At 40.7% G+C, this 26,245-nt stretch overlaps 1 pseudogene across 1 annotated transcript; it reads left to right on the top strand.

Annotated features, from left to right (window-relative positions):
• The first annotated feature begins 20,358 nt into the window (after positions 1-20,358).
• LOC149005619 (WPP domain-associated protein-like) lies at positions 20,359-24,029 on the top strand (annotated as a pseudogene). Its single transcript, XR_016169957.1, has 4 exons — positions 20,359-20,643; positions 20,890-21,895; positions 22,290-23,522; positions 23,957-24,029. The product of XR_016169957.1 is annotated as a WPP domain-associated protein-like (transcript).
• Positions 24,030-26,245: the final 2,216 nt, after the last annotated feature.

Raw genomic sequence — 26,245 nt, 5'->3', positions numbered from 1 at the left:
GTGAGTCATGTCTAGCAGGAAAAGCAACTAGAAAACCATTTAAAAAGGCTTTGAGAGCCTCTCTTCCTTTAGAACTTATCCATTCAGATGTGTGTGGACCCATGAATGTGCATACTAGAAAAGGACAGGCTTATTTCATCACATTCATAGATGACTATACACGGTATCGTCACATTTATCTAATTTCTCATAAGTCAGAAGCTCTAGAATGTTTTAAGAAATTTATGAGCTTAGTTGAGAATCAGTTAGATAAAAGGATTAAAACTCTTACTCAGGTGGGGACATGGTCTAGTTTACGGTTTCCAGCATGTTCTGTTCTTCTAGGAGATACTGCACCTTTCGGTGCCAAAGGTCATAATACCTCTTATTCAGTTTATCTCCTTTCGCGAAGTCAGCAACTATGCTTTTTGGTAGCAGCCATTTATTCTAGAAACATTATATACTAAGATGAGTTCTACTATTCTAGCATAAAACACAACTCAAGCAACAGCAAATCACACTAGCATAATCAACCTATGGGGTAAGCATTTAAACCAAAAGAGATGCTAACAAACATTCAATCAAATTCTCATGCAAACCCACATAGACTTATATACTAGTTTCATTCTATGCAAGAAACATAATTTATAGACCCATAATAAAAACAGTTTTAATAAAATAAAACACGCAATCATGTTAATGCTATAAGGTGGTTCACACAGAACACTTCTACCTCATTAGCTCCCACAAGGCCCCATTAGGCCCTCAATGCTCAAACATTACATAGATTGTGAGCCATTGATGTCCAGTAAATTGAAACACATTCAAAACTGGACAAATTCTCAGACGTATTCTGAGATGACTCTCCGTCTGGGAATCCATCTGGCTTTCTACAACCAGACGGATGACCGTCTCCTAGACGGAAAATCCGTCTGGGTCACTGTGTTCTGTCAGACCAATAGACGGACAACCGTCTGGTCCACAATGACAAAAACACAGCGTTTTTCGGATTTTTTCATGAACGAAATTTTTTTCAAAAAACGGTAAAACACATTTTTTTCACCCAAAAAATCATCCAAAAACACATAAAAAAAAATCCAACAATAAATATTAAAAAATATATACTTATCATGGATTATCAATTCATGCAAAAAATCATAAGGGAAATTTACAAGAATCCTCCCATTTGGATCCGAACCCAAAATATAAGGATTTCCAAAAACCCTATCAATTCTCCCATGGGTTTCGTATTAAACCCTGGATTCTCCAAAACATAAGGGTTTCCAAAAACCCTTGATCCTCCCATTGGATCCATACAATGAAATTAAACAATGGGGATGAACAAAGAACCGTGGGAACCAATGGCTCTGATACCAATGTTGGTAATCTTGCATATATATCAATTCAATTTAATTGACAGGGGAAAGATCCTTACCTGGATTCGCTTTCCTAAATAATGAAGTATTCGCAGCGAAAGTAAATCTGGATCCACGTTCTCGTTCCACCACCAAAGCTTTACCGGGGAGATTCCACAATCACTAGGAAAAGGAATAATTTCCACTACCCAAATGCCGTGTGGAAAGGATGGGATAGTGATCTAAAGCAAAGGAAGTAAACCTCCAAAGGGTTTCTCCTTCCTGTGTTTCTTGGAGAAAGGGAGAGAGAGATGGGAGCCGCCGTTTTCTTGAAAAACTCTCGTACGAATGAATCACTCCTTTTCAAGTGATGCGGTGGTTACAAATATATAACCTATATTCTGTAACCGCCCTAATATGTGAGTTTCTAGATTTGCCTTGGGCATCTAATTTATTAATTATATTAATAAATTTCAACAGACCATTAGTGAGAAATTTTCATTGTTGATCTTCTTTCAACAAGATACAGTACTATATACCAAAAAACTTTATAACTTACTTTAGAGATTTTGTGACTTGGTTGATTGGAATGCATTGTGAAACTAGACTCAGTGGATGAGTGGAAGGAAGAAAAGAATGTGTTAGATTGACCACTGAGGAGACAAGAAGAAAATATTTGTGTAATAGAAACATACAAAATGAAGTGGGCCATGGGCCCGCAGATTCGGGTTGATGCTCACAAGGTTGCATGTCATATTTCGGGTCTTAATATGACATTTTTAGTGAGCGAAACTTGTTTTCTTACCTTTTTCATCATCTATCATGTGTAAGGTAGTGGAGGGAAAAGTCCAACTTGTTTAACCATGGAAGATGTTTTAAAGGCTGGGTGGGGTCCACGAAGGAAAAGGGCAGAGTTGACGACAATTTCAATCAAAGCCATCCATCAAGAATTGGAGGATCCACATCGGCCAGGTTTTCCATGTAAAAGTAGGGCCAAGTGTGATCAGGTCAACAACGTACGAGCGAGAATATAATTAGCAAAAGTTGTTAAGAGAAGTGGACGATAGAGAGTTGATAGTAACGTTATCGGGCAGGGGCGGGTCGTAGTTCATGAAAAAACACCATAAAAAGAAAAAAAAAAAAGGCCGGAAAAGTAACCAGAAAACCAAACTATCAAACCGAAAAGGACACAGTGAAAAAGAGATTGACACCTTTGTGAGACGCTTGATTTTACCACCACAAAGACGCCGGAATATTCCGACATTCCAGTGCATCCTTACGGGAATCTCAAACTTTGAGCTCCCCGAATTTGACGCACAAAATGAAATCACTTGCATTAACAATAGATACTGAGATTTATTTGAGTAAAGAAAAGAACTGTTTAAGCGTGTCCGTTGTAATATTATTAATTGACTCTTTATTTATTTATTTATTTATTTATTTATTTTGGTTAATTAAAGCGAAAGAGAGAGAAAACAGAAAATAGACATTAGTATTATTATAATTAATGTCTGTTTGGACTATATATATATATTGATTAAATTATAATAAGTTTTATCCTTTATGCCCTGTTAAACCCATATTACAAGTAAAAACGTGTCTTGATATAAAGACAGACTTATAATTATAGATAAACAGAATACATGAGTCATATAAAAGGGTAAAACTGTCTTTATACTTTATCCCTAATATGCCCTAAAACCCTAAATCCCTTGAAATGTTTTCTTCTTTTTCTTCAATATGGCATTTTGTTTTTCAATTTCATTTGGAGTTACATGAGATTATAAGATTTTATTATTATTATTATTATTTTTTAATCCCTTGAAACATTATCTAAATCCCCGAAGGATGTCTTTCTTCTTGATCTAGCGACAAGGCTTGTTTCAAAGAATAAAGCATTGGTGGGATCAAACAGACTCAGTTGATTTAATCGTAGTGGTAGGGAGGCCAATCACGCTGGTGATTGGATATAAAAGGCACTACTCATGTCGGTTAACTCTTTAATGTTCTTTTTGGATTCTCTTCAACAGTTTTAGGAGACCCTCATGGCAAATTTTGTCACTCTTTCTTTTTATTTATGACATAGTCTTAAACATTAAAAACCACAATAATACAAAAGATCCTCTTGAAGCAACAACAAACTTAACAACTCTTACCAAAAAAAAAAACAACAAACTTAACAAGCATGTTGTGGATCCAAGAAGATGAAATGTTTCAAAATGGATTATATGAGATCCCAACTCCCAAGATCGAACATAAAAAGGACCTTGTGCAATCTCTGTTTCCCCGTCCATCTCTATCTTGACCCTAGGAATGCCAGGCTGAAAAGTCATTTTGAAGATCATCACTTAGATAACTACCACGACATTAGGAACCTTCCAAGTGAAATCAGCGGTCATTTATTTAAAGTCTCTTAACCATGCATATGAACCAAATTCTCTACCTTTGATCTGGAATCAGATTTGAAAGCTTATTCTAGAGATTTTGTAACTTGACAACATTGTCAAACTAGGGTACTCAATTCCTACCAAAAAAAAAAAAAAAAAAAACGAGGGTACTCAATGCATGAGCGGGTTGCATTGACTATGGAGGAGACTTCACGGCATACTTGCTAAATAAAACTACATAAAATGAAGTGGGCCATGGCCTTCGGGTTGATGGTGGCATTGGCATATTTTAGAGTTTTTGTTAAAGAACTCTTCGGGTCAATCGGCCCTGTATGAGTCTTTTTCCATTCTATTTTTTAACTTTTGGGGATAAAAGATGGGTGGAGTGGTCACACACAGGTGTTCCTTCGTTGATGTTTCCTACAAAACCTTTATCATGTGAGAAATGTAAGAAATTTAGACATGTGAGTCTTGGCATATTTGGTATTTCATAACCTAAATGGATTAAAATTTTTCCTCTCTTCCCCTCACATAATTATTTGTCTGGTTTCCTCCTTTCCTTAAAAGCCTCTCTCTTTTGACGATTCAAACAGTAGCTAGTTGTCACGGCCTTAGTTATTGACTAAGCCAACCGTGCCAGCACTTAACAGTTACTTGTACTAAGTCAGCCTAAAACCCAGCTAAAGAGAGTAGAAGAAAGCTTAGAGCTTCAAAGAGAACCTTGAGAGAACTTGTATTGCTTACTTGGTTGACGCTTTGTACAAATGAATCCCTCCCCTATTTATAGGTGAGGTAAGATACAATGAATGGTTATGATTTTGTACAAGTGTCAATAATCTAATGGTTAGGAACATTCTAGTAGGTCTAAAGATTTCTAGGGATATTTTTAGAGACAAGATACTTTCTAGATGTAGATTCCTCTAGAATCTTCCTCATTTCTAGAATGTGGGCTAAATGTAGCTCATTAGTAACTTTAGCTAAGTTGGGCTAGACCATGTATGACCCATTAATATTAATATCATTGGGCTTATGATAAATTGGGCCTTGTCATTCTAATTGGGCCGTGTCATAGTGCTCATAAAAGGAGAATCGATCATAATGAGTTAGAAGCTCAGTGACCCGTCAACCTAGTAGGGATATCAAGTGGGGGCTTTCGGGTTGATAGAGTTTATCAATAACATGTTGAGAATTGAGACTCGATGGAAATAAATAAACATTAGGTGCTTTTTTTTATGCTAAATAAATTTTCTATTATTTAGGACAACAGTTACATAGATTAGTAGTATCCATTACAACAATTGTCTTCTGATAGTCAATGGCAGATTCAGATGCTATATCATTAAACTATTGTTGGAGTGTTGACTAGCTACAGCCTTTGAGGTTAATGTCTTTAATGTTACATATTATATTTACCAAAATCGAAACATACGCTATTGGCCACTTGTGATTCCATGGTGAAAGTAGGTCTAGCACGTCCTTTTCATTGCACCACACTTCATCCAGTGAAATATTCATTTGTTGTGCTTGGTCCATTCTATCCTTTATCCCATCTAACATGGCCTCTATTAGATTTCCTTTCCCTATTCCTCCTGTACTGGCATACTTGAGCTTCCATTCCCAAAAAGTCCAACACTTCATCCGACGCTATTTAGATCCGGGTTATGTACCCCTGCACATACCAAAAAAGACAAATGACCCAGGTTAGTAATACTTCTACAAAAACAAGTATTTGGTTTATCATTTATTACATAAGTCTCATTGTGTGTGGTTTCAGAAGTGTATAATTTTAAATCTTGAATCCATTTAGAAATGTTATGTAACACTTTGTTGGGATTAGGGGTGATTTTGTTAAAGACTTTGTTATTTCTTTCTTTCCAGACAAAGTAACTAGTTATTATGAAGACTGATATGCTGCCTTGCAAATAAACAATAACATCGGGTCTGCTCCACCACCATGCGATAGCAAAAGTGAAAAAGTATAAATCAACCAGATTGAGATGAGAGTACGAAGTTTCTTCATTTCAGACCATTTTAATTCAAAGACAAGTTGAGATTATCACTTAAGAAGTCTCTCCTCCAGTGTAGATAGCCCTCCACCATTTGCTCTTTTTAAACAATAATGGAAAGCATTCAGAGGTTCTTCCGCAACATGGATGCTTCTCTACGTCCCATACAGCCTCCAGCTCTTCCTCCAGACTTGGAATCTCAAGTTCAAAGCGAAGCAAATCAGATCAACTATATCGATTCAGCAAGGAGATTGGAGTTTGGACTGCTGCAGCAGCACCTCTTGCAGTGTTCTACTATCAAAGCCAACCAAATGTCCCTTCTTTGCTCCGCTTGGGCATGTTTTCCTTCGTGGTTTCAGCCGCGATTTACTTCATTGGAACCCATATTCATCATAAGGTTCCTAGCTTTGCTAAAGTGATGGTTCATGCAGGAGTTGTAGCTGCAATTAGTTACATTGGTGCTACGTTGTCGATGATTATATAGTACTATGCATGATCTTCTTATTGTTGTTGTTTTTGCTATTCTGAGATGGCTAAAGACATGTTCTCATGTGTGACAGTATAAGGCCTGTTCGGAGTGAGGCTTCCTCTTCTTGTTATATTTGTTGTGGTAGAGTTTAGGTAATGTTTATGTGTGATCTTTGAGCCATCGGAATGTCTTCTACCTCTTCCATGTGCTTGTTTTCTACATTTTGATACGAAAATGGCTATAGTTTCAAGGTTGTTCTTTTCTTTGCTCATCAATAGCAATTGGAGTTAAAGACATAGATACAACTATTCAAGTGGATTCCGTTCAGGTCTTTAGAGTTAGGGGATTACCTAGTTAAATATTATTCAAACTCATTTTATATATGATGCGTCCAGAAATTGTTAAGCCTCCAGATCTCTTGATAATGGTCTGCAAAACAAGGTTAGACGTGGCCCAACCGTTGGGGTCGAGAGTCCACCTCCGAAGCTTAAGTTAGTTACTGAACTAATCACAAATGGCTCTTGCTAATTGCAGACATAAACTTGAATGATAATAGTTGGGAAACGATTCAGATACCTCTTACGTGAACCAATCACCTGTTTATATAGGATTTGTCCTTGATTCTCGATCGTCAGATGAATTCGTGATGTTTGCGGGTTATCGTCCGATTGTAGGGTTTTTTCCTTAATATTCGAGGGCGATAGCAGTTATCGAACTTCTCACGATTCCCTCACCGTCTTGACGATAGTTGCTTCCTACTAGAAAGCTCATCTACCGCCAAATTCGGGAGGAAGTTCATGGCCGGTAACTTCCGAATTGGCGCTCTCCTGACTGTTTAGATTAGGTTAGAATGGGCCCTGATTATGGTCTAGCCAGGGCGAAAGATGTGAACCCAATTCAAATAGGTTCAGTGCAATTTTCCTCATATCATTTGCCCCGCAGACCGAGCGTTCGAGCAACGCCGTGGGATGCTTGGTCTGGTTTTGTATTCTTCCCGAATATGAGTAAAGACAAAAAGTCTTTTCATATTAGGATGTAGCATTTAATGCTTCTAACATTTACTTCCAGCAAGGTGCCGTCGAACCGTCCCAACGCCTCGCTTCCTGTGGATAGTGGACCATGTGGCGATCGAGGAGGCGCGAACATCACGCCCTGTTGTTCGAATCGTCGTATCTCAGACTTATTTCATCATTGCAAATGTTTTCGAACCGTCGTTGAATACAATCCATTGATAATTTTTCATATGGGTCGTATATGCATTTTACTTGATTCAAAGCACAATCCTGCCCGTTGGCCAAGTTCAATCTTGTGCGTTCATCTAAATTTTGAATCTATAAAAGGCCTTTCTTGCCTCATTTCTTCTTTTCACTTCTCTGCTCTCCTGCGTCGGAAAACATTCTTGCTTTCAAGCTCTTCAACTTGCGCTTTTGCAAGTCTCTAATTCCAGCTTGTGCTATTCGAGCTTTGTCTTTCCAATTTTGTCAAGATTACAAGTAAGTTTATTTTCCTTACTTTTGTTGCATCTTTCTGTTTTCTCTTGTGCATTCGTAGTCTATTCTGCCTCTGTTATTCCGTCCATCCCTTTCTGTCAAAAATGGGTAATGGTAAGACTTCAGAGGAAGGTGATTCCATCGATCACTCGATAGAGGGCGATTCTGTTGATCACTTGATAGAGGGTGATGAGTCTGCCGAGCAGGGAACTCCTGCGGCTTCTGCAAAACTCTTTGGTGATCGGGACTATAGGGTGACCGAACACCGGTTGCAATCTGCCCCTACTAACCCTAGAGACCTACCAGGCAATACCCCTATTCTTAAAAAGAATTATTCAAAGAGGAGGAAAGCTCCTAAGAAACCAACGGCTGAGAGTTCTCAACTGTCAAAAAGACCTTCCATTAGTCCCTCAGACATTATTTCTGAGGTTCGTCCCAAAGACCTCAACAGCCTTTATTCTGATTATTCAATTCTGCGTTCTTGCGTTCTTCGTGTCCCGAACTCAGATGAAAGGGTCAACTCCAATCCTCCAGGGGAGTTCTCCCTTTATTTTGATTCTTTCAAAAGTGGGGTTCGACTTCCTTTCTTCTCTTTGGTAATCGCCGAAATTCTTGACCAGTGGGATATTTGTCCTGGTATGCTCCTCCCGAACAGCTGGAGGCATATAATTAGTTATCTAGGGCTCTGCCATGAACTCGGGTTAACCCCTTCTTTAGATGTTTTTTGTTATTTTTATACTCTGAGTAAATTGAATCCTCCCGGGTGGGTATTCCTTTCGAAGCGCCCGAATACCGATCTAAACTGGCAAGGGGGAATCCTAGCAGAGGGGACCTGCCCTTCCAACAATAAGGGATGGCGGGAAAAGTTTGTTTTCTGTAGGGTTCCCGAATCCAATCTGAAATTTCAGATGAGATGGAGCACCCCGGACTCCTTCACCCAGATCAATCGTCCTTCTTTCCTGGCCCGACCGCGAAAAGAAGTGGTTTGGGCCATCAAAGCCATTTCCTAGCGTTCGGAAATCCATGGGTATGCCATGGAGTACGAAGCGATATTCCGTTACTGGGGCCTGAGCCATGGTGAGCACCTGAAGCTTTAATTTTTCTTTATTGCATACTATTTTATTACACCTGAGATAATTCTGATCTTCTGTTGATCTTGCAATGCCTCCTAAGTTCAATCATAGAGCCGTTAAGTCGCTGGCCCAACAGAGTTTTGCCGCTGCTGAAGAGAGAGTTCCCCGAAAGAGAAAAACTAGGGAGGCTCCCAAGAATGTCCCTTCCCTGAAGGGAGTGTCATCGGCAGCTGCCCCAAAAGGGGTAACTCCTTCCCTGAAGGGGCTTATGAGGACCCGGTAGGATCATGCTGCCAAAGGAAAAGAGATGGTGGTCGAGGAGTCCACCCATTATGATATTGCTCTCGTCAAGAGGAGACGGGAAGTGACTGATGATGCTGCTTCTAAAAGAAGCAAAGTTGAGGGGGGCATTTACGTCCCTAACTGGAAAGTAAATCTTTTTGACCCAATCCTAATGGACATAGCCGCGTCCATTGATCGGGATGTAAATGCTCGGATGCCTAGCGATGGTAAAGCCTTGAAAGCGGTGCCCAATGATGAGTTGGTAAATTCCAACATTAGGTACATTCCGAACATCCATCTATTGTTTTGGCCAATCTCGTTGTGCATTCCTGACTCGTTCTCGATCATTTATTTGCTGCAGAGTTCTTGTAGAGAATTTCCATCATGAGATGGAAGCAAACATGAGGATTGGTCAGCTGAGCACTCAAGCAAAACGCAGCGATGATCTCGCTGAAAAAGTCAAGGGGAGGTCTCAAAACTAAAGGAGGAGACTGCCCGATTGCGCTCTTCTGTCGGGGAACTTGCGGTGGCGAGATCCCAAATGGAGGAGATGGACAGAGAACTGGGACGGCTGAGGAATACTGTCTCGACTTCAGAATCCAAGATCGAGAACTTGATTCGGGAGAAGCAAGAGCTAGAAGATAAACTGAGGGCTACTGTTGATCCCGAGGGTCCTGAAGATCTGAAGCTAGAGATTCGGAAGGCCTGTATTCATAAGTATCTAAATAGCCAGCTGTTCGGCAATCTGCTCACAGTATAATGTGATAGCTTATCGTGCTGATGTCAACGATGTCTGGAAAAGTATTACGGCGGTGGATCCTTCCTTCCCGATCGATGAGCATAAAGATCTCATCTGTGAAGAGATCTTCGAGCATTTGCAGCAACCTATCCCGAGTTGGGTTGTGGAAAAGAAGAATCCGCCACCTGCTGATCCATCCATTGAAGGATACTTCAGCGATGAGCCTCCAATGTCCCCCGAGGGGGAGGGTGCGGCTGAGAACAATGCCCAGCCGAACACCCAGAATCAGGCTTCTGCAAATCGAACTCCCGAAGCTGCTGCAGACCAAATCTCTGATCCTCTTGCAAATTTATAATGTTTCCAAGGACTCTGATGATGTTTTTTCTTTTTCCTTTTTTTTTTTTTTTTTTTTATGGGTAGACCCTCCCTTTTTGGGTCTTTGATCTAAATGAAAATCTTCTTAGGTCTTGATATTGCTTGTTGTAACTCGGCTTAACCATAGATTTTAAGATTCTCGTTCGGGCGCGCCTTTCTAAGACTCGATCGGCTAAAGCCGAAGTCTTTTGAATTCGCACTCTTTATTTCTTCATATGGTCTCCCATTCAAAATTTTATGGGCTTTGACGATCGGGAAACTCGCATCAAGGTAATCCTGCTCCATGATGTAACGTTCGTGCAATTTTGCAGTTGATCCCGATCCCTAGCTTTTGTCCTTCCTTTTAGCGCCACAATCTTCGTTGGGAAGCGCAACCGTCACCTAGCCTTAATTGCTTCAACTGGCGGTTCATTACCCAAGCCAGCCGTCTTCGTAACCGGCGCCGTAATCACCACGTGTATGGATGTGACAAGTTTAAACCCTTGTTTCGAAATTTGAAAGGTTGCTCAATCTCTGCCGTTCATCTTTGCAAACTTCGAACTGTCACTGATTTGATGTCGTCGATCCTCTTAGCACGAGTCTTTTCGTTCTTCCACTTCATACTTATTTAAACCCTTCATTGTTCCTTCTTCATCCATTTCTTCACTTCAAGCTTTCCTATTGTACGAAAGTCGCCTTCCTTTGATATTGGAAACCTAAACGCTTTTTTAGAAGAATTTCTTTAAGTTTTCTACTTCATCGTCAGGAACCTTGAAGGGAGAAACTGTCGAAGAAGTTAGCTTTCATGCTTTTGAAATTCTATTTTCCTGATTTTTTGTAGATAGGATTTCAGACTGCCTTAGCCTTTTCTGAGTTGTTTAGAACTTAGGTATCTTTATGCCTGGTTATCTCCTTTTGATTTTGATTTGGTTAACACTATTATCTTTGTTGCTCTCTCTTCAAAACAGTCTCCTGCTAAAATGCCAGCCTCTTCTGCATCAAAGAGGCCCTCATAGTCTTCTGAAGAGATTTACAGACCTTCGTGGAAGTTGAAAAGGTCTGATCGCGTGACGGACGATTTTGACAGAGCGTTGTAATGGTGCACTCTCGCCCAAACGCCTGCTCAAAGCAGATCCTTCGATTCTGTTCCTGGCAATGCATTTGTGAAGTCACTTGTGATGTAAGTCTCACAATGCTAAAATCACTTTCTTCTCTTATATATTTATATGTTTCTGACTCCCGAATGACTCTTTTGATGTTGCAGGAGTACTGTGGATAACTTCCACAAACAGGCGAAGGCAGCCTACCGGATTGGGAGGATGCATTCTGGTCTTTCTAAGCTTCGGGCGGAGTCTTCGGCTAAGGATCGGGAGATTGCTCCTCTTCGAGACAGGCTTTGGGAGGAGGTAAAGGTAAGGAACATAAAGATCGAGCGTTTTTACCAAGACTTGGATGCTGCCAAGAAGAGTATCCGTGGCTTCGAGCGGAGGATTGTGAGCCTTTCGGGGGAACTGAATGATTCTAAAGCTAAGGTTGATGAGCAACGGAATCAAATAGTTCCTCCCGATCTCGATTGTATCCATGCCGAAACCTGTAAGGCTTGCATCCGCAAAAATCTGGACAGTAAGCCTTTTTTTCAAGCTGATGAACATTTTCAATAATCAGGCTTATCGGGATGGTGAGAATGAGGTATTCCAATCAATTCTAAAGAGGGACCCAAACTTCGACACGGCTCCTCATCAGAAACATTGTCATCCCGAAGTCTTCACCAAACTACAGCTTCCTCTTCTCGATTGGGCTGAAGAAGTCGTAGATTTGCCTGATCCCGATCCGAACATAATGCTCTTTCTTGATGATTCACCTCCTATGACTCCTATTATAATAGATCTCTCAGAAGAAGAGGAAGAAGATAAAGCCCCAAATGTCAATCTCGAAGGCAAAGGCGTCAATCCTTCTTCCACAACGATCCAAGAAGGAGGCCAAGTCTAGGGCTCATTGTCCAGCTTGTCCTTCTTTCTTACCTTTAGTTAGTGGGAGCTTACGGAACTCTTCTTAGCGATTGAAGATGAAGTTCTTCTGCCTGTCGAAGGGTATGGAAATGTTCCTCCTAGTCGTTAGTTAGGCTTTCCCAGTCGTTGGTCAAGCTCTTGTTCCTCCCGAAGAACTGTTCTTTCTTCATAATATTATCTTCGCCCGAACGTAGGATCTTTAACGACATTCGTCTTTACATCAGAAGCTCCTCATACCGATTGAAGAGACCGCTTATGACATTTGTCTTTGCGTCAGAAGTAATATGTAAAATATCCTTAGTATTGTAAAGGTTGGCCCTTACTGGCCCTTATATAAATGAAACATAATTTATGAAATCTGTCGTTTGTCTTGAAATTGCCCAATCATGACTATTGTATTTCAATTTCGCCGAACTTTATTATTGTCCAACGTGATCAATTCTTGGAGAATTTCTCTAAGTGTTAGGTATCTTTCGGTGGCCACCCAAAGCCTTTCCTTAGAAAATTTCCTTGAATTATCAGTCGTTCAAAAGACTCACTCGGTGTTACCCGATGCCTATTACCTATAAAACGAATTTTGTAGGCATTCGAAGGACCCATTCGGTTTTACCTGATGCCTTAGACCCAGTAAATTCCTTAGAATTTTTCTAGGCTTTCGAAGGACCCACTCGGTGCTACCCGATGCCTTTTACCTACAAAACGAATTTTGTAGGCTTTCGAAGGTTCTGTTTGGTATTAACCGATGCCCTTGACCTTAAAAAATTCCTTGGAATTTTTTTTGAGGCTTTCAAAGGATCCACTCAGTTTCACCCGATGCCTTTGACCTGAAAATTCCTGGGAAATTTTCGTGGCGTTCGAAGGTCTCATTCAGTTTTACCCGAAGCCTTTTGATAAGGTCTCACTCGATTTTACCCGAAGCCTTTTGATTGTAGATATCATTCCTTATACGTATATGTGTTCCCCAATCAAAAGATTTGGTGAAAAAATTGAGTATTGCATTAAATATCCGCAGATCTTCCTATATCAAAATTGATCAAAATAAAGAAAAATATTTCTTCAAATGCTTCGCGTTCCACGATCGGTCAAGCTCTCAGTTAGCTGCTAAGTCCTTTAAATTGTATGCTCCCGAACCCGTCTGCTTAACGATCATGTATGGTCCCTCCCATGTTGGATCTAGCTTTCGTTGATGACGTGGGTCCGATGCCAGGGTGTTCCTTAGAACCAAATCACCGGCTCGGAACTGACGATGCTTTACTCGAGCATTGTAGTGAGATGCTATATTCCTATGGTATTGTTGGATTCGGATGATTGCTTTTTCCCGAACCTCGTCTAGTAACTCAAGGTTATCTAACAAACCTTGCTCGTTCGCCTTTTCTTCGAATTTTTTTTCTCGAAGAGTTCTTGCCATTATTTCTACTAATGCTTTTGAGCCGTAAGTTAATTTGAATGGCGTCTCTCCAGTTGGTGTTCGGATGGTAGTTCGATACACCCAAAGGACATTCGGCAATTCTTCTACCCACAAGGTCTTGTTGGTCTCGAGCCTTTTCTTTATTCCTTCGAGCACCGTTCGGTTCGTGACTTCTACTTGGCCGTTACTCTGAGGATAAGCCACTGATGACATCCGATGCTTGATCATATAAGTATTGCAGAAAAGCTCAAACTGGGGGTTGTCAAACTGTGTTCCATGATCGGTCATGAGTATTTTTGGAATCCCGAACCGATGGATGATTGACTCCAATATGAAATTTTCCATCTTCTTTTCTGTAATTGAGGCCAAGGGAACTGCTTCTACCCATTTGGTAAAATAATCAATCGCTATGACTAGTTACTTTCTTGCCCCTGATGCTTTAGGAAATTTGCCCATTAAGTCAATTTCCCACATTGCGAATGGAATTGGGCTAAGAATCGATGTTAAGACCGTGGCAGGTAGCTTGGGCACATTCGAATATACCTGACATTGGTCACATGACTAAACGTATCTCATAGCATCTTCTTGTATCTTGGGCCAGTATAAACGGTGTCTGAGTATCTTATGTGCCAATGCCCGACCTCCCATATGTGCTCCACAGATTCCTTCGTGTACCTCTGCTAGGGCACTTTCGGCTCCTTCTGGTCCGATACATCTAAGTAATGGTCCTGCAAAGGACCTTCGGTAAAGCCTCCCATTCTGAATGGTATATCTAGCTGCCCGAATTCTCAGAGATCGAGCTTCTTTTGAATCTTCGGGAAGCTTGTTATCTCTGATGTATTCCATAATCAGATCCATCCAGCACCTTCTACTTTCTATGTAGTATACCTCGTTCGCCTAAGCACTCGGGGAGTTCAACTCCTCAATATAAATCAATGGGCCTAAAGTCTTTTCTTTAGCATTGGCCAATCTTGAGAGTTCGTCTGCTACCGTGTTTTTCTTTCTGGGTATTTGACATACCTTAACCTCCCGAAACTCTTTTCGAAGAGTCCGAATTAGTTCCTGATATTTTTGTAACCAAGGCTCTTTTATCCCATACTCTCCCTCTACTTGGTTGACGATGAGCTGGGAATCGCTGTAAATAGTCATTTCTGTCTTCCTGCTAATGCTTTAGCAAGCCGAAGTCCCGTAATAAAGGCCTCGTACTCTGCTTCGTTATTGCTTGCCTGGAATCCGAATCTCAGAGCGTACCGAATAAGAAATCCCCCCGGACTCTTTAATAGGACACCCGCTCCCGATCCGTATTTGTTACTAGAACCATCAACGTATATGTGCCACATACTTGGGAGAACAGATTCGTTTTCTTCTTTGATTGGGGTTGTTGACTCGACTATGAAATCTGCCAAGGCTGCGCGCTTTTATAGCAGTCTAGGGCTTGAAATCTACTTGAAATTCCCCCAACTCTACTGACCATGCCACCATCCTTCCAGATAAATCAGGTTTAAATAAAACCTTTTTGAGAGGAAAGTTGGTCAATACCTCAATCAGATGCGCTTGGAAATAGGGTCTTAGCTTTCTGGCTGCCATCAAAAGTGCCAGAGCCTATTTTTTGATCGCCGAATACCTCGTTTCTGAATCCAGAAGTACATGACTGATGTAATATATAGGCCATTGGCTCTTTTCTTTTTCCCGAATAAGAACCGTGCTTACTGCGGATTGTAAAGTAGCTAGATATAGTTGCAAAGTCTCTCCTTTCTCAGGTCTGGATAGCAAAGGTGGCTGCCCAAGCCTGGTTTTTAGTTCCTCGAACGCCTTCTGACATTCGTCCGTCCATCGAGCCTCCTTGCTTCCTCTTAAATCTTTTAGGGCCTTGAAGAAAGGCAAACATTTTTCTCCCAATTGGGAAATGAATCGGGTCAACGCGGCTATTATTCCTGTTAGACATTGCACATCTAGAACAGTTTTCGGGGGCTCCATGTTGATCAAAGCTTGTATCTTAATAGGGTTGGCCTCTATTCCTCTTTGAAAGACCATGAACCCTATGAATTTTCCCGAAGGCACTCCAAAAGCGCACTTTTCTAGATTCAGCTTCATCTAGTACTTTCTTAAAACAGAAAATACTTCTCTGAGATAGCAATGTGCCCTGCTTGCTGGAGACTTTTTACCATCATATCATCTACATATACTTCCATGTTTTTTCCGATTAGATCACTAAAGATCTTATTTACTGCCCTTTGATAGGTAGCTCCCGCATTCTTCAATCCGAATGGCATGACTTTGTAAATATAGCTTTCTCGATTAGTCATGAAAGTCATGAATTTTTCATCCTCCTTATTCATCAGGATTTGATTATACCTTGAATAAGCATCCATGAAACTTAACATTTCATAACCCGCAGTTGCATCGATCAGAAGATCTATTCGAGGAAGCGGGTAACAATCCTTCAGGCATGCCTTGTTGAGATCTGTGTAATCTGTGCACATTCTCCACTTCCCGTTTGACTTCTTCACCATCACGACGTTGGCCAACCATATCGGGCACTCGATTGCTTTGATAAATTCTGAGCTTTCAGTTTCTCGACTTCTCCTCTGATTGCCTCGTGTTTTTCAATTGAGAAGTTTCGTCTTCTCTGAATCACTGGTTTGACGCTCGGGTTGATCTAGAGTTTGTGCTCGGCTATCGCTCGATCAATACCTGGCATATCATCGGCTGACCAAGCAAACACATCCACGTTTTCCCGAAGGAAAGCATTTAATTCTTCCTTGAAAGTTTCTGGTTGTTCAGACCCAATATGAGTCGCTTTTTCTTCATTCTCTAGTCGTAACAGAATTCGCTTCAACTTTTTACCAAGTTCGGGCCTTTGCATGATCTCCTCATCCCGATCGTCCCTTACCTCAATTGGTAAAGCCGTGGCCTTTTCAGGTCCAATTTTATCTCTGAGGTAGGCTACATAACACTGTCGGGAGAGTCTTTGATCCGAAGACATCTGACCATCCCTTTCCGGTAGGGAACTTCATCTTCATATGTCTTGGAGAGACTATTGCGCCTAGTTTTGTTAGGGAAGGTCTGCCAAGAATAAAATTATGAGCAGGAAGGTCCCGAACGACTAGGAAATTCACCTGAATAGTTGCTTCCTTTGGGAAATTTCCCACCGATAGGTCTAGCTGGATCGATCCTTCTGCTATGGCTGACGATCCAGCAAAGTTGTAAAGGTGCGTTGATGACGGCTTTAACAAATCTTCCTCGATTTTCAGCTTTTGATAAGCTTCGTAAGATAAAAGGTCGGCTGAGGATCCCATGTCTACTAGGACCCTATGTACTTCTCGCATTCCAATCTCCACTTTTAATACTATTGCATCATCGCGAGGTGTGCATACGTCTCGCTCGTCCTCCTCACTGAATATGATAGGATTTTCTTCCAATTTCTTGCGCTTCTAGGACTCTCCCGAACCCACAAATTGTGATCTTGCCCTCAGCTTTCTTAACGACTTGGGTTCAATTCCCCCAAATATCGTAAGAATCGGGGATCGACTAGGTCTCGCTACTTCTTTGCCCTTTTTCGATCTTGGAATTTCCACCCGACGCTCTCTACTTCCCGAACGATCTCTCTTCTCGGCAACCATTCTCTGCTCATTTTCTCGACCCTTGACAAAGCTAGCTAGGTGACCCTGATTTATCAATCTTTCGATATCTGCCTTCAGGTGCTTACATTCGTTTGTATAATGTCCGTAGTCCTTATGAAAGCGGCAGTACTTCTCCATGTTCTTTTCTCCCGTCTTTGCTATCATTTTCGACGGCCACTTCAAAATATCTTGGTTCTTGATTTGCATCAAGATTTTTGATCGTGGAGTGTTCAAAGGTGTGTACTCATCTTGATCAGGAGAGCGGCGTCTCTAAGATGATCGCAATTTTCTGGCTCAATCAGGAACGGGCTGCTTCTGTCTTTGGCTTCGTTCGGGAGCCTTTTGCTCCTTGCCGAGTGTTTTTGGCTCTCCTTGACGTGCGTTGAGTATTTCGGTCACCTCTGCTTGCTTTTGGCATCATTGCACCAATTCTGAATAGGTGCTAGGCATGTCTTGAAGCAGTAATTCCAATAACTTTCTATCTGTGAGTCCGGTAAACGAACAGTTTTGGCCACCTGTTCGTCCAAGTTTTTAATCTCCATGGTAACTTTATTGAATCTCTTCAGATATTCCCAAATCGATTTACTCTTCCCTTGCTTGATCGTGAATAGGGTTTCCTCCGTCTTTTTAATTTGAATACCACTTTGGAATCGACCTATAAATTTTATGGCCAATTCCTCAAAATCGACGATTCTTCTAGAAGGGAGGTTTGAGAACCACTTCTGGGCTGCCCTTGTCAGAGAGGAACCGAATACTCTGCAGAGAATTTCATCAGAATTTCCCGCCACCACCATAGTTTGTTGATAGTAACTAATATGGGCGATGGGATCTCCCGATCCGTCGAACGACGTAAAAGTTGGGAGATGGAAATTATGTGGAAACTCGAAACTGGCAATAGCCTTCACGAACGGAGTTTTTCTGATGACCAAATAAATGTCATCGGTTCTTCGGCCTCGGGACAGTTGTCCCAATCTTTGATTGATATTAGCCAATTCTCGATCAATACGCATCGGTCGTCCATCGTCTAGGCGAATGGTTCCGCGATCCGAACGTCTAGAAGTTGGGGAATGCGTGTGAACCCCCCTCGGCAATCTTGTTGATCCGGTTCTGCTACCTTGTGGCTTGTCGTACCGGTTGTCTCTCCTAGGTAGCTCCTCGGTTCTCAGTCCTTGGGCTCACCTTTAAGCATCTCTCTGAGCATTCTGGCCAAAATTTTGGCCTACGGCTGGTTGTCTATCCCTTTCGATGGAAAGCGCTCGAATGAGAGGTATTCGCTTATCCGCTTCTCCCGCACGTCTCCTGGCCTCCACCTAATCGGGAGCCTGAGGAGCCACTACCTGTCTGACCAATGTGCGGATCATATACTGCATCTCTAGGAATTGGACCTGCATTTGGTCTACTTGCTGCTGAAGAGGATTCGGATGGTTTTGCTGTTCGTTACCATCAGCTCCTCCATCTCCATGTATTTCTGGGGTTGGCTTCCTTTGGGAATATCAGACGGATTATTCCCCTTAGGAGATTAGATGTTTGCTATTCGTTGAGCCACCGCAGCCTCTGCCGATCTAGTTACCATGACTTCTTGAAGCGTTTCCCACAGACGGTGCCAAATGATGCATCCAGAAATTGTTAAGCCTCCAGATCTCTTGATAATGGCCCGCAAAACAAGTTTAGACATGGCCCGACCGTTGGGGTCGGGAGACCACCTCCAAAGCTTAAGTTAGTTACTGAACTGATCACAAATGACTCTTGCTAATTGCAGAGCATAAACTTGAATGATAATAATTGGGAAACGATTCAGATACCTCTTACGTGAACCAAGCACCTGTTTATATAGGATTTGTCATTGATTCTCGATCGTCGGATGAATTCGTGATGTTTGCGGGTTATCGTTCGATTGTAGGGTTTTTTCCTAAATATTCGAGGGCGATAGCAGTTACCGAACTTCTCACGATTTCCTCACTGTCCTGATGTTAGTTGCTTCGTGCTAGGAAGCTTCATCTACCGCTAGATTCGGGAGGAAGTTCATGGCCGATAACTTTCGAATCGGCGCTCTCCTGACTGTTTAGATTAGGTTAGGATGGACCCTAATTATGGTCTAGCCAGGGCAAAAGATGTGAACTTGGTTCCAGTAGGTTCGGTGCAATTTCCTCATATCAATATATAATTTAAATTTAGTTAAAGGGAAAATTTTAACTAGGGGCGCTATACTTATCTCTACTTATGGTTCCACCTCTAATTTCCTCTCCCCCCCCCCTACCTACACTAAACAAAAAAATAAAAAATAAAAAATAAAAAAATAAAAATTGAATAGTTATTTTTAGGTTTTTCTTTACAAAAGTAACTACTTTCACATAACAAAACTAGATAAAATTGGGTTTGTATTTACAAGACTAACAAAAATAGTGATTTTTCATCATTTTAGACATTTTTAACCCTAAAATTGACCATACCAACATAGGGGTGAAAATGTTTGAAGGATATGAAAATTTAATGACTTTTTCCTTTTGGACAAAATATTAATTTTCCTCTTCAATATGGTTAGTTTTAAGGGGTAAAAATATTCAAAGGGATAAAAAAATTATTGTTTTAATCAAGATTTAAAGTATCGGTATCTAGTATCGTATCGGTCAAGTGATTTTAAGAGACATATCGTCCTGTATCGAGTATTGTATCGCTTTGACTAATGTATTTTTTTTTTTTTTTTTTGGATGAGGTTCATCCGGGCCAGCTTACGCGCACCATGATTACTTCCTCAAAGGAGATTTTATATATATATAATTAATGCCGCCGAACAGGTGCGAACCCAAGACCTCCCCTAGGGAAGTTGAGCCTTTAACCGCTTTAGTAACCTGTCATTGGCAACTAATGTATTTTAATGTAATTCAGTGGAGAGACATATCGGGATGTATTGTATCGATTTGGTCAAATATGGATACGTATCGGTTAGTATCCTATGGTATCGTGGGATACTTTAAACCTTAGTTTTAATTAGTTTTATAAATCTAAACTCAATTTTAGTTAGTTTTGTTGAATAAAACATTGAATGATTACTTTTACAAACTAGTTAATTACATAATTTTTTCAAAATATGAAAATAAGATTCCTACGACCGGTCAGCCAACATATTCCCACCTAATAAAAAACTTGGGTAGATGTCAACTCGACGGAGTCTTCCGGTCAACTAATATCCGACTCTCTTCTTCATTTTATCTAATTAACTGTTCAACTGAGCTACAGACCACCTTCATTTTGCCGCTCTAATTCAACCTTCATGACTGTCAAAACCCTAGAAAAGTTAAAAGTGAACAGGCAACCAAGAGATTTTGCAGGTGAAAGAAATCATTTATTGGTGAGGTTCAAATTGGCATGGGTTCCAGAAGTTCTTGTCTGATTGATTTCCAGCACTTCAACGGCTTTTCGTTCTAGTCCGGAATGCTTGCTCTGTTCAATCACTGTTGCATTTGTATCTGTGAGTTCGTTTGCTTCTGTTCAGTCACTGTGTTTGACTTTCCTATTTCTTTCTGATCTGAAGTGTTTATAAATGTAGTTATCAGCCAGTAACATTTTTGGGTTTGATCCATTTTGTTTGGTTCTGAACTTCCTGATGTTGGGTTTTTATTAGCAAGCATATTTGGTTGGCGAGAAATTTAAAATTATGGGATTAGGTTTCCCTTTGGATTGTTTGTTGTTGAAATTAGGGTTTGCGGATGTGCAGGCATGCTATCAACCGTCAGATGGGCTTAAGTAGACTGCTGAAATTCTGGATTCTTTTTTGTCTCCATGCTTATTTGAGTTATTGTGGAGTTAATTAAAAAATTATGGAGAGTTCAGAGATTTTGAATGGGTTGGCGGTTTGGACTGCTGGAGCTACTTCCCCTAGAGGTGTGTTGATGCGACCAACCATTAGGTTTAAGGAGAGTGAAAATCTTGGAAGGGATTTATTAGATAGTTAGAGTTATATTTGGATGATATTAGCGACTGCCTCACCATTTCAAGGATGGTGAATCATTTTGTTATCAAGGGAATGGTGAATGCTGTCACTGAAGAATTTGCTGAGAAATTTGCTTTGAAAGAATTAGGGGGCAGAAATTGAATGAACAGTTGCGGTATTATGAGAGTGGTGCAGGTAGAGTTAAATCACCTGTTGGAATGGATTATGACAGATCAATATTTAGGCTGCAGTCAAGCTTTCTTGGGACTGATGTAGAGGGGGGTGAAGGTTATTTTGGTACTTTGAGCAAAGTGGCAGCGGAGCAGTTTCAGAGGCTCAAAAAGATATCAATGACATTAAGGAGTCTGAAATGACAGAGAGGATAGAATCTGCCATTGGTTCAAAGAGTTTCAGTAATCCAATTCAAAGAAAGGCATTTGACGAATGGGACGAGGTGGATAAAACCCTAAATATGTTGAGAAACACTGTAGATACAATCTTCCTCTGGGTTGGCGACATGGTTTACTTGTCCAAGACACCAATTAGAGAGTGGCAGCAGGATCGGGAGTTTCAGGAAGAAATTGAAGCTATGGTGATTCATAATTCTATCAAGAGCTTACAAGAGGAATTGAGAAACCAAGTCAGGAGCGGTGAAAATATTAAGCAATTAATGAATTAGATTTCAAGTCTACGCCAAGAACTGGATTCTATTTCAAGGTCTTTATCCAGTTTTGATCTGGGCTATCTACCATTTCATGGATCTTATGAGAGTGGCGAGGAATGGAATTCTGTAACTATTCCTGATCGAGGTATATAAGCCAATTTTGAGGATGGCACCTCCAAGAGAAACAGAGAAGAAATTGAGAGAAAGATGATTGATATTGATTACCCATGTTCTCTGAATTACAGTATTTATAATTCCCCTTACAAGCCCTACAATTTGCATTCACTCAATTCTTATGATTCTCCATCCAAATCCTAACGGCGACTGTCGTTTTGCTCTTCAAACATAGTCCTGCAACTTCATTGGGCGACTCCGCTCTCGGCGTGCTCTATCTGCCAAGGTAGGGGCGTTGTTCTGACTGAGGATGTCATCCTCCGTAGTGGTCCCTGTGGTCCCAATAGTGGTCACCGTTTCTGCCCTGTCTTCCTTGTGGGTAATTCCTACGCCATCTGCTGAAGAGGCAACCATTACAAATTCTACGTGGAAAGATAATGTCAATCAAAATGTTGGCAATCATATATCATTTTCGACGTCCCTTCACGTGAAAAATGATAATTTTGAAACTAAGATCATCTCTACACTTGAGAGAATGGACTCTGCAGAGCTGAAGCACATGCCGAGTGATGAATTACTGAGCTTGTTCAAGGTAGATATGGTTAACATGAAGAGAAATCATGAGTCTCTCTTGCAAGAGAAGACTGAGGCATATTTCAGCCTTAGAAGGGAGCTACTAAGAAGAGGCCCTCTATCTGTGAGAAAGCACAAAGGAGTTTGACTCATTGAAGAAGAAAATATCAGACGGTATTGTAAAGTTTGATGGCATCTTGAAGGAGAAAAAGAAAATTCTTGTGAGTTATGAAGACTCCATGAATATTCACATCTTGAAGGATGGACCTGATCCCATGCTCTCTGATAACAGTCGGTTCAAAAAGTTAAGAGGTAAAGTCCCTATCATCACAGGGTATCTGGGGCCACAAATAAAATTTCCCACCATTCTTTGACAGAGGCAGACTGATTGGAAGAAGTGAAGAAATGGGATGTTGAAGATTCAGACATGCAGTTTAGGGTCATGCAAGATATTCTTGGGACTGTTTATAGAGGAGCTGTTATGGATGCTAAGGCATCAATGGAATGTGGCATAAAAAATTCAGATGTGGAATATATTATCATGCAAGACATTTGCAGAATAACTTACAAAGAAGCTTTTAAGGATGCCCAGGCTGCATACTATATCATCAAGGCAGAATATGAAAAGGAAAGTGAGAAAAAGTGTTTCCCTTGAAGCAATTTTATTAGAAACTATGAAAGCCTTAAGGTTAGAGTCTGAGGAGAAGGAGCAATTGAAACAAGAGAAACTGTCATTATTAAAATTATTGGCGGAGAAGGAAAAAGTTGGCAAAGGAAATAAAGTTTACTTTGATGAAGGAGAAGGAATGCTGTGACTTGGTTTGCCAAGAGCTCAACCAGCAAGAGAGATTAATTTAAGAGAGTTTTATGGAACTAGATATATGTAAGCGTAGCTTTGAGGAAGCACTAGAGTTTATAGGTCAATATGAGGAAGGAATTAACAATTTAGATCAGAAGCCTAAGCTAGCAATGGAGGAATTGTGTGTGGCTGCTGGAAAGAAGAGCTTTGTGCTGCTATTGAAGTGAAAGAAGGTACTATAACATTAGTCAAATTTAAAGAAAGGGAGCAAATCTTTCTTTTTTTTTTTTTTTCTTTCTTTTTTTTTTTTTTTTTTTTTTTTTTCTTTCTTTTCTTGCTTCTTTTCTTTTCTGTTTTCCCTTTTCCCCTCCTCTTTTTTTTTTTTTCTTTTTTTTTTTTTTTTTTTTTTTTTTTTTTTTTTTTTTTTTTTTTTTTTGTTTTTTCTTCTTCTCTTCCCCTCCCTCCCCCCTTCCTTTCTTTTCTTCCTTCTTCCTTTTCCTTTTCTTTTTCTTCTTCTTTTCTTCTTTCTCTCTCTTCTCCCTCCTCCTCCCCGCCGCCCGGCCGCCGCCGGCCCCCCCCCCCGCTGGGCCTGTTTTTTTTTTTTTTTTTTTTTTCTTTTTTTTTTTTTTTTTTTTTTTTTTTTTTTTTTTTCTTTTTTTTCTCTTCTTTCTGTTGTGTCTGTATTTGAATGATCAAAACAGTAGCCAAATAGGACCTTTCACGGGGAATCAACTTCGATTTGATAGACTTAAGATAAATAAACTTCAGATATAAAGGTAGGCTGAAAACCGGAGTGGTAGAACAAGGATATTGGTTTAAGAACAAGGACTAAATAGGTCTTCAAAACAGCAGTAGACTATAAAGAAGAAATGGATGGAACAATATAAGAGAATTAAGAGAACAATAAGGACAACAAAGTAACACCCGGGCTTCACACCGCAAGGTGGATCGATTGGATCAAACACCAACCTACCTTGATCAAACACAAGGAGTCTCCATAGAGAAGGAATGCTAACAAAGCAATTTGATTTCAATAGATGAGTTGTGTCTTCACCACTTACATAAGTCTCTTTATATAGCATTCTAAAGAGACATAAACATTAATGGCAACATCCAACCACTAGCTAACACCACCTACCTATTAATGACTCAACTACTACCTAACTCTTGACAAAGGAGAACTCCTTTGACAATGAGTTCTCTTATTTTCAAACTAAAGCCCCTTTTATTGACTTTCTAAAAACTAGACTTAGGCTTAGGTCTAGACTATGAAGTTTAACATATGTGGGCTAGCTTTAACCCACTAAAACAGCCCTAGCCCATGAAAGCCATGGGCTGATTCAGGTGACAACTTTAGGCCTTTGATGGGCCTAACCCAATGGGCTTCTTCTTTCGTAAATATGTCTTCAATTCTGCATCAACTCTCCCCGGCTTGAAAACATTCGTCTCCGATGAATGAACGAAGGACATGTAACGTTCATACAAATTGGGATCGAGTTTCTTGAAATCATCAGCATGAATCCAAGTACTATCATGTCGTGGACGATTCTTCCATTTGACGAGGAAAGCATGGTATCCAGTGCCACGACGAGTGGTTTTGTAAGAGTCATCCAAAACCTCTTCAATGATGTCAGTGATTGGTGGCTTGAGTTGGGGCAGCCTCAACATTTGTTTCAGTGTCTCCATCATCAGAGTGGTGTCCTACATAAAGATGTAAGTCAGCCACGTTGAAGACATTGCTTATGTTCATTTCTTCTGGTAGCTCGAGTACATAAGCATTTGGTCCAATGCGTTTCAGCACCTTGTATGGACCCATCTTCTTTGGATGGAGTTTGTTGTTGACCCCATGTTGGAACCTTTCTGGGTTGACACGAACCATCACCATGTCTCCTGGTTGAAACTCCACATATCGTCGATGATGATCTGCTGTAGCCTTGTAGACATCATTGTTGAGAGCTATTCTTCGGCGAACATCAGCATGTACCTCTGTGATATGGCGCAGAAACTCGTCAGCCTCAATACTCACGCGTGCTTGTGGTGGTAATGGAATGAGGTCTATAGGCCGTCGGGGTTGAACTCCAAGTAGAATCTCAAAAGGAGTACGACCTGTCGTACGATTAACTGAGCTGTTGTAAGCAAACTCAGCTATGTCGAGTATGGACGGCCATGTCTTCTCATAGTCACGAACCAAACACCTCAGTAAGTTTCCCAAGCTTCGATTCACCACTTACATCGCCCGTCGTTTGTGGATGGAATGCGGTTGAAAACTGTAACTTTGTGTTACTTTTCAGCCACAATGTCTTCCAAAAGTAGCTCGTGAACTTGACGTCACGATCTGAGACAATGCTACTTGGTAGCCCATGTAGTCGTACAACCTCCTTAAAGAATATCTTTGCAATGTGAGATGCATCAAAGGTCTTTCGACATGGTATAAAATGAGCCATCTTTGAGAATCGGTCAACCACAACCATGATGGAGTCGGATCGCTCTTTTGTGGAGGGTAGCCCAAGTACGAAATCCATACTAATATCAATCCAAGGTGCATGAGGAGCTGGTAATGGTGAGTACGGACCTGTATTTTGCTTGGTTCCCTTGGCTAGCTGACAGACTCTGCATCTCTTGATTACATGATCAACGTCCTTTGCAATATGGGGCCAATAATACCGATCGGTAACTTGTATGATAGTCTTATCCTTGCCAAAGTGACCTCCCAAACCTCCGCCATGCAGCTCCCGTATGATGTGATGTCGTAGGGAAGAATTTGGAATGCATAACCGAGTTCCCAAAAACAAATACCCATCGTGAAGTGAGTATTTATGATGTTGCTTGCCTTCTGTAACTCCTTGTGTGGCATGTTGAAATCTTCGTCGGATGCATACTCATCACGTATCGATCAATGCTAACTGCATGTCTTGAGAATGTGCTAAGAGTAAGTACTTTTCGACTCAATGCATCAGCCACCGTATTCTCCTTTCTGCCTTGTACTTCAT

Source organism: Hakea prostrata, chromosome 9 (genome assembly GCF_041222555.1).
Source record: "Hakea prostrata isolate BN-2017 chromosome 9, UWA_Hpros_2, whole genome shotgun sequence".
In the NCBI taxonomy this organism is placed as follows: Eukaryota; Viridiplantae; Streptophyta; class Magnoliopsida; order Proteales; family Proteaceae; genus Hakea; species Hakea prostrata.
This window is presented reverse-complemented; position numbering and strand designations above follow the sequence as displayed.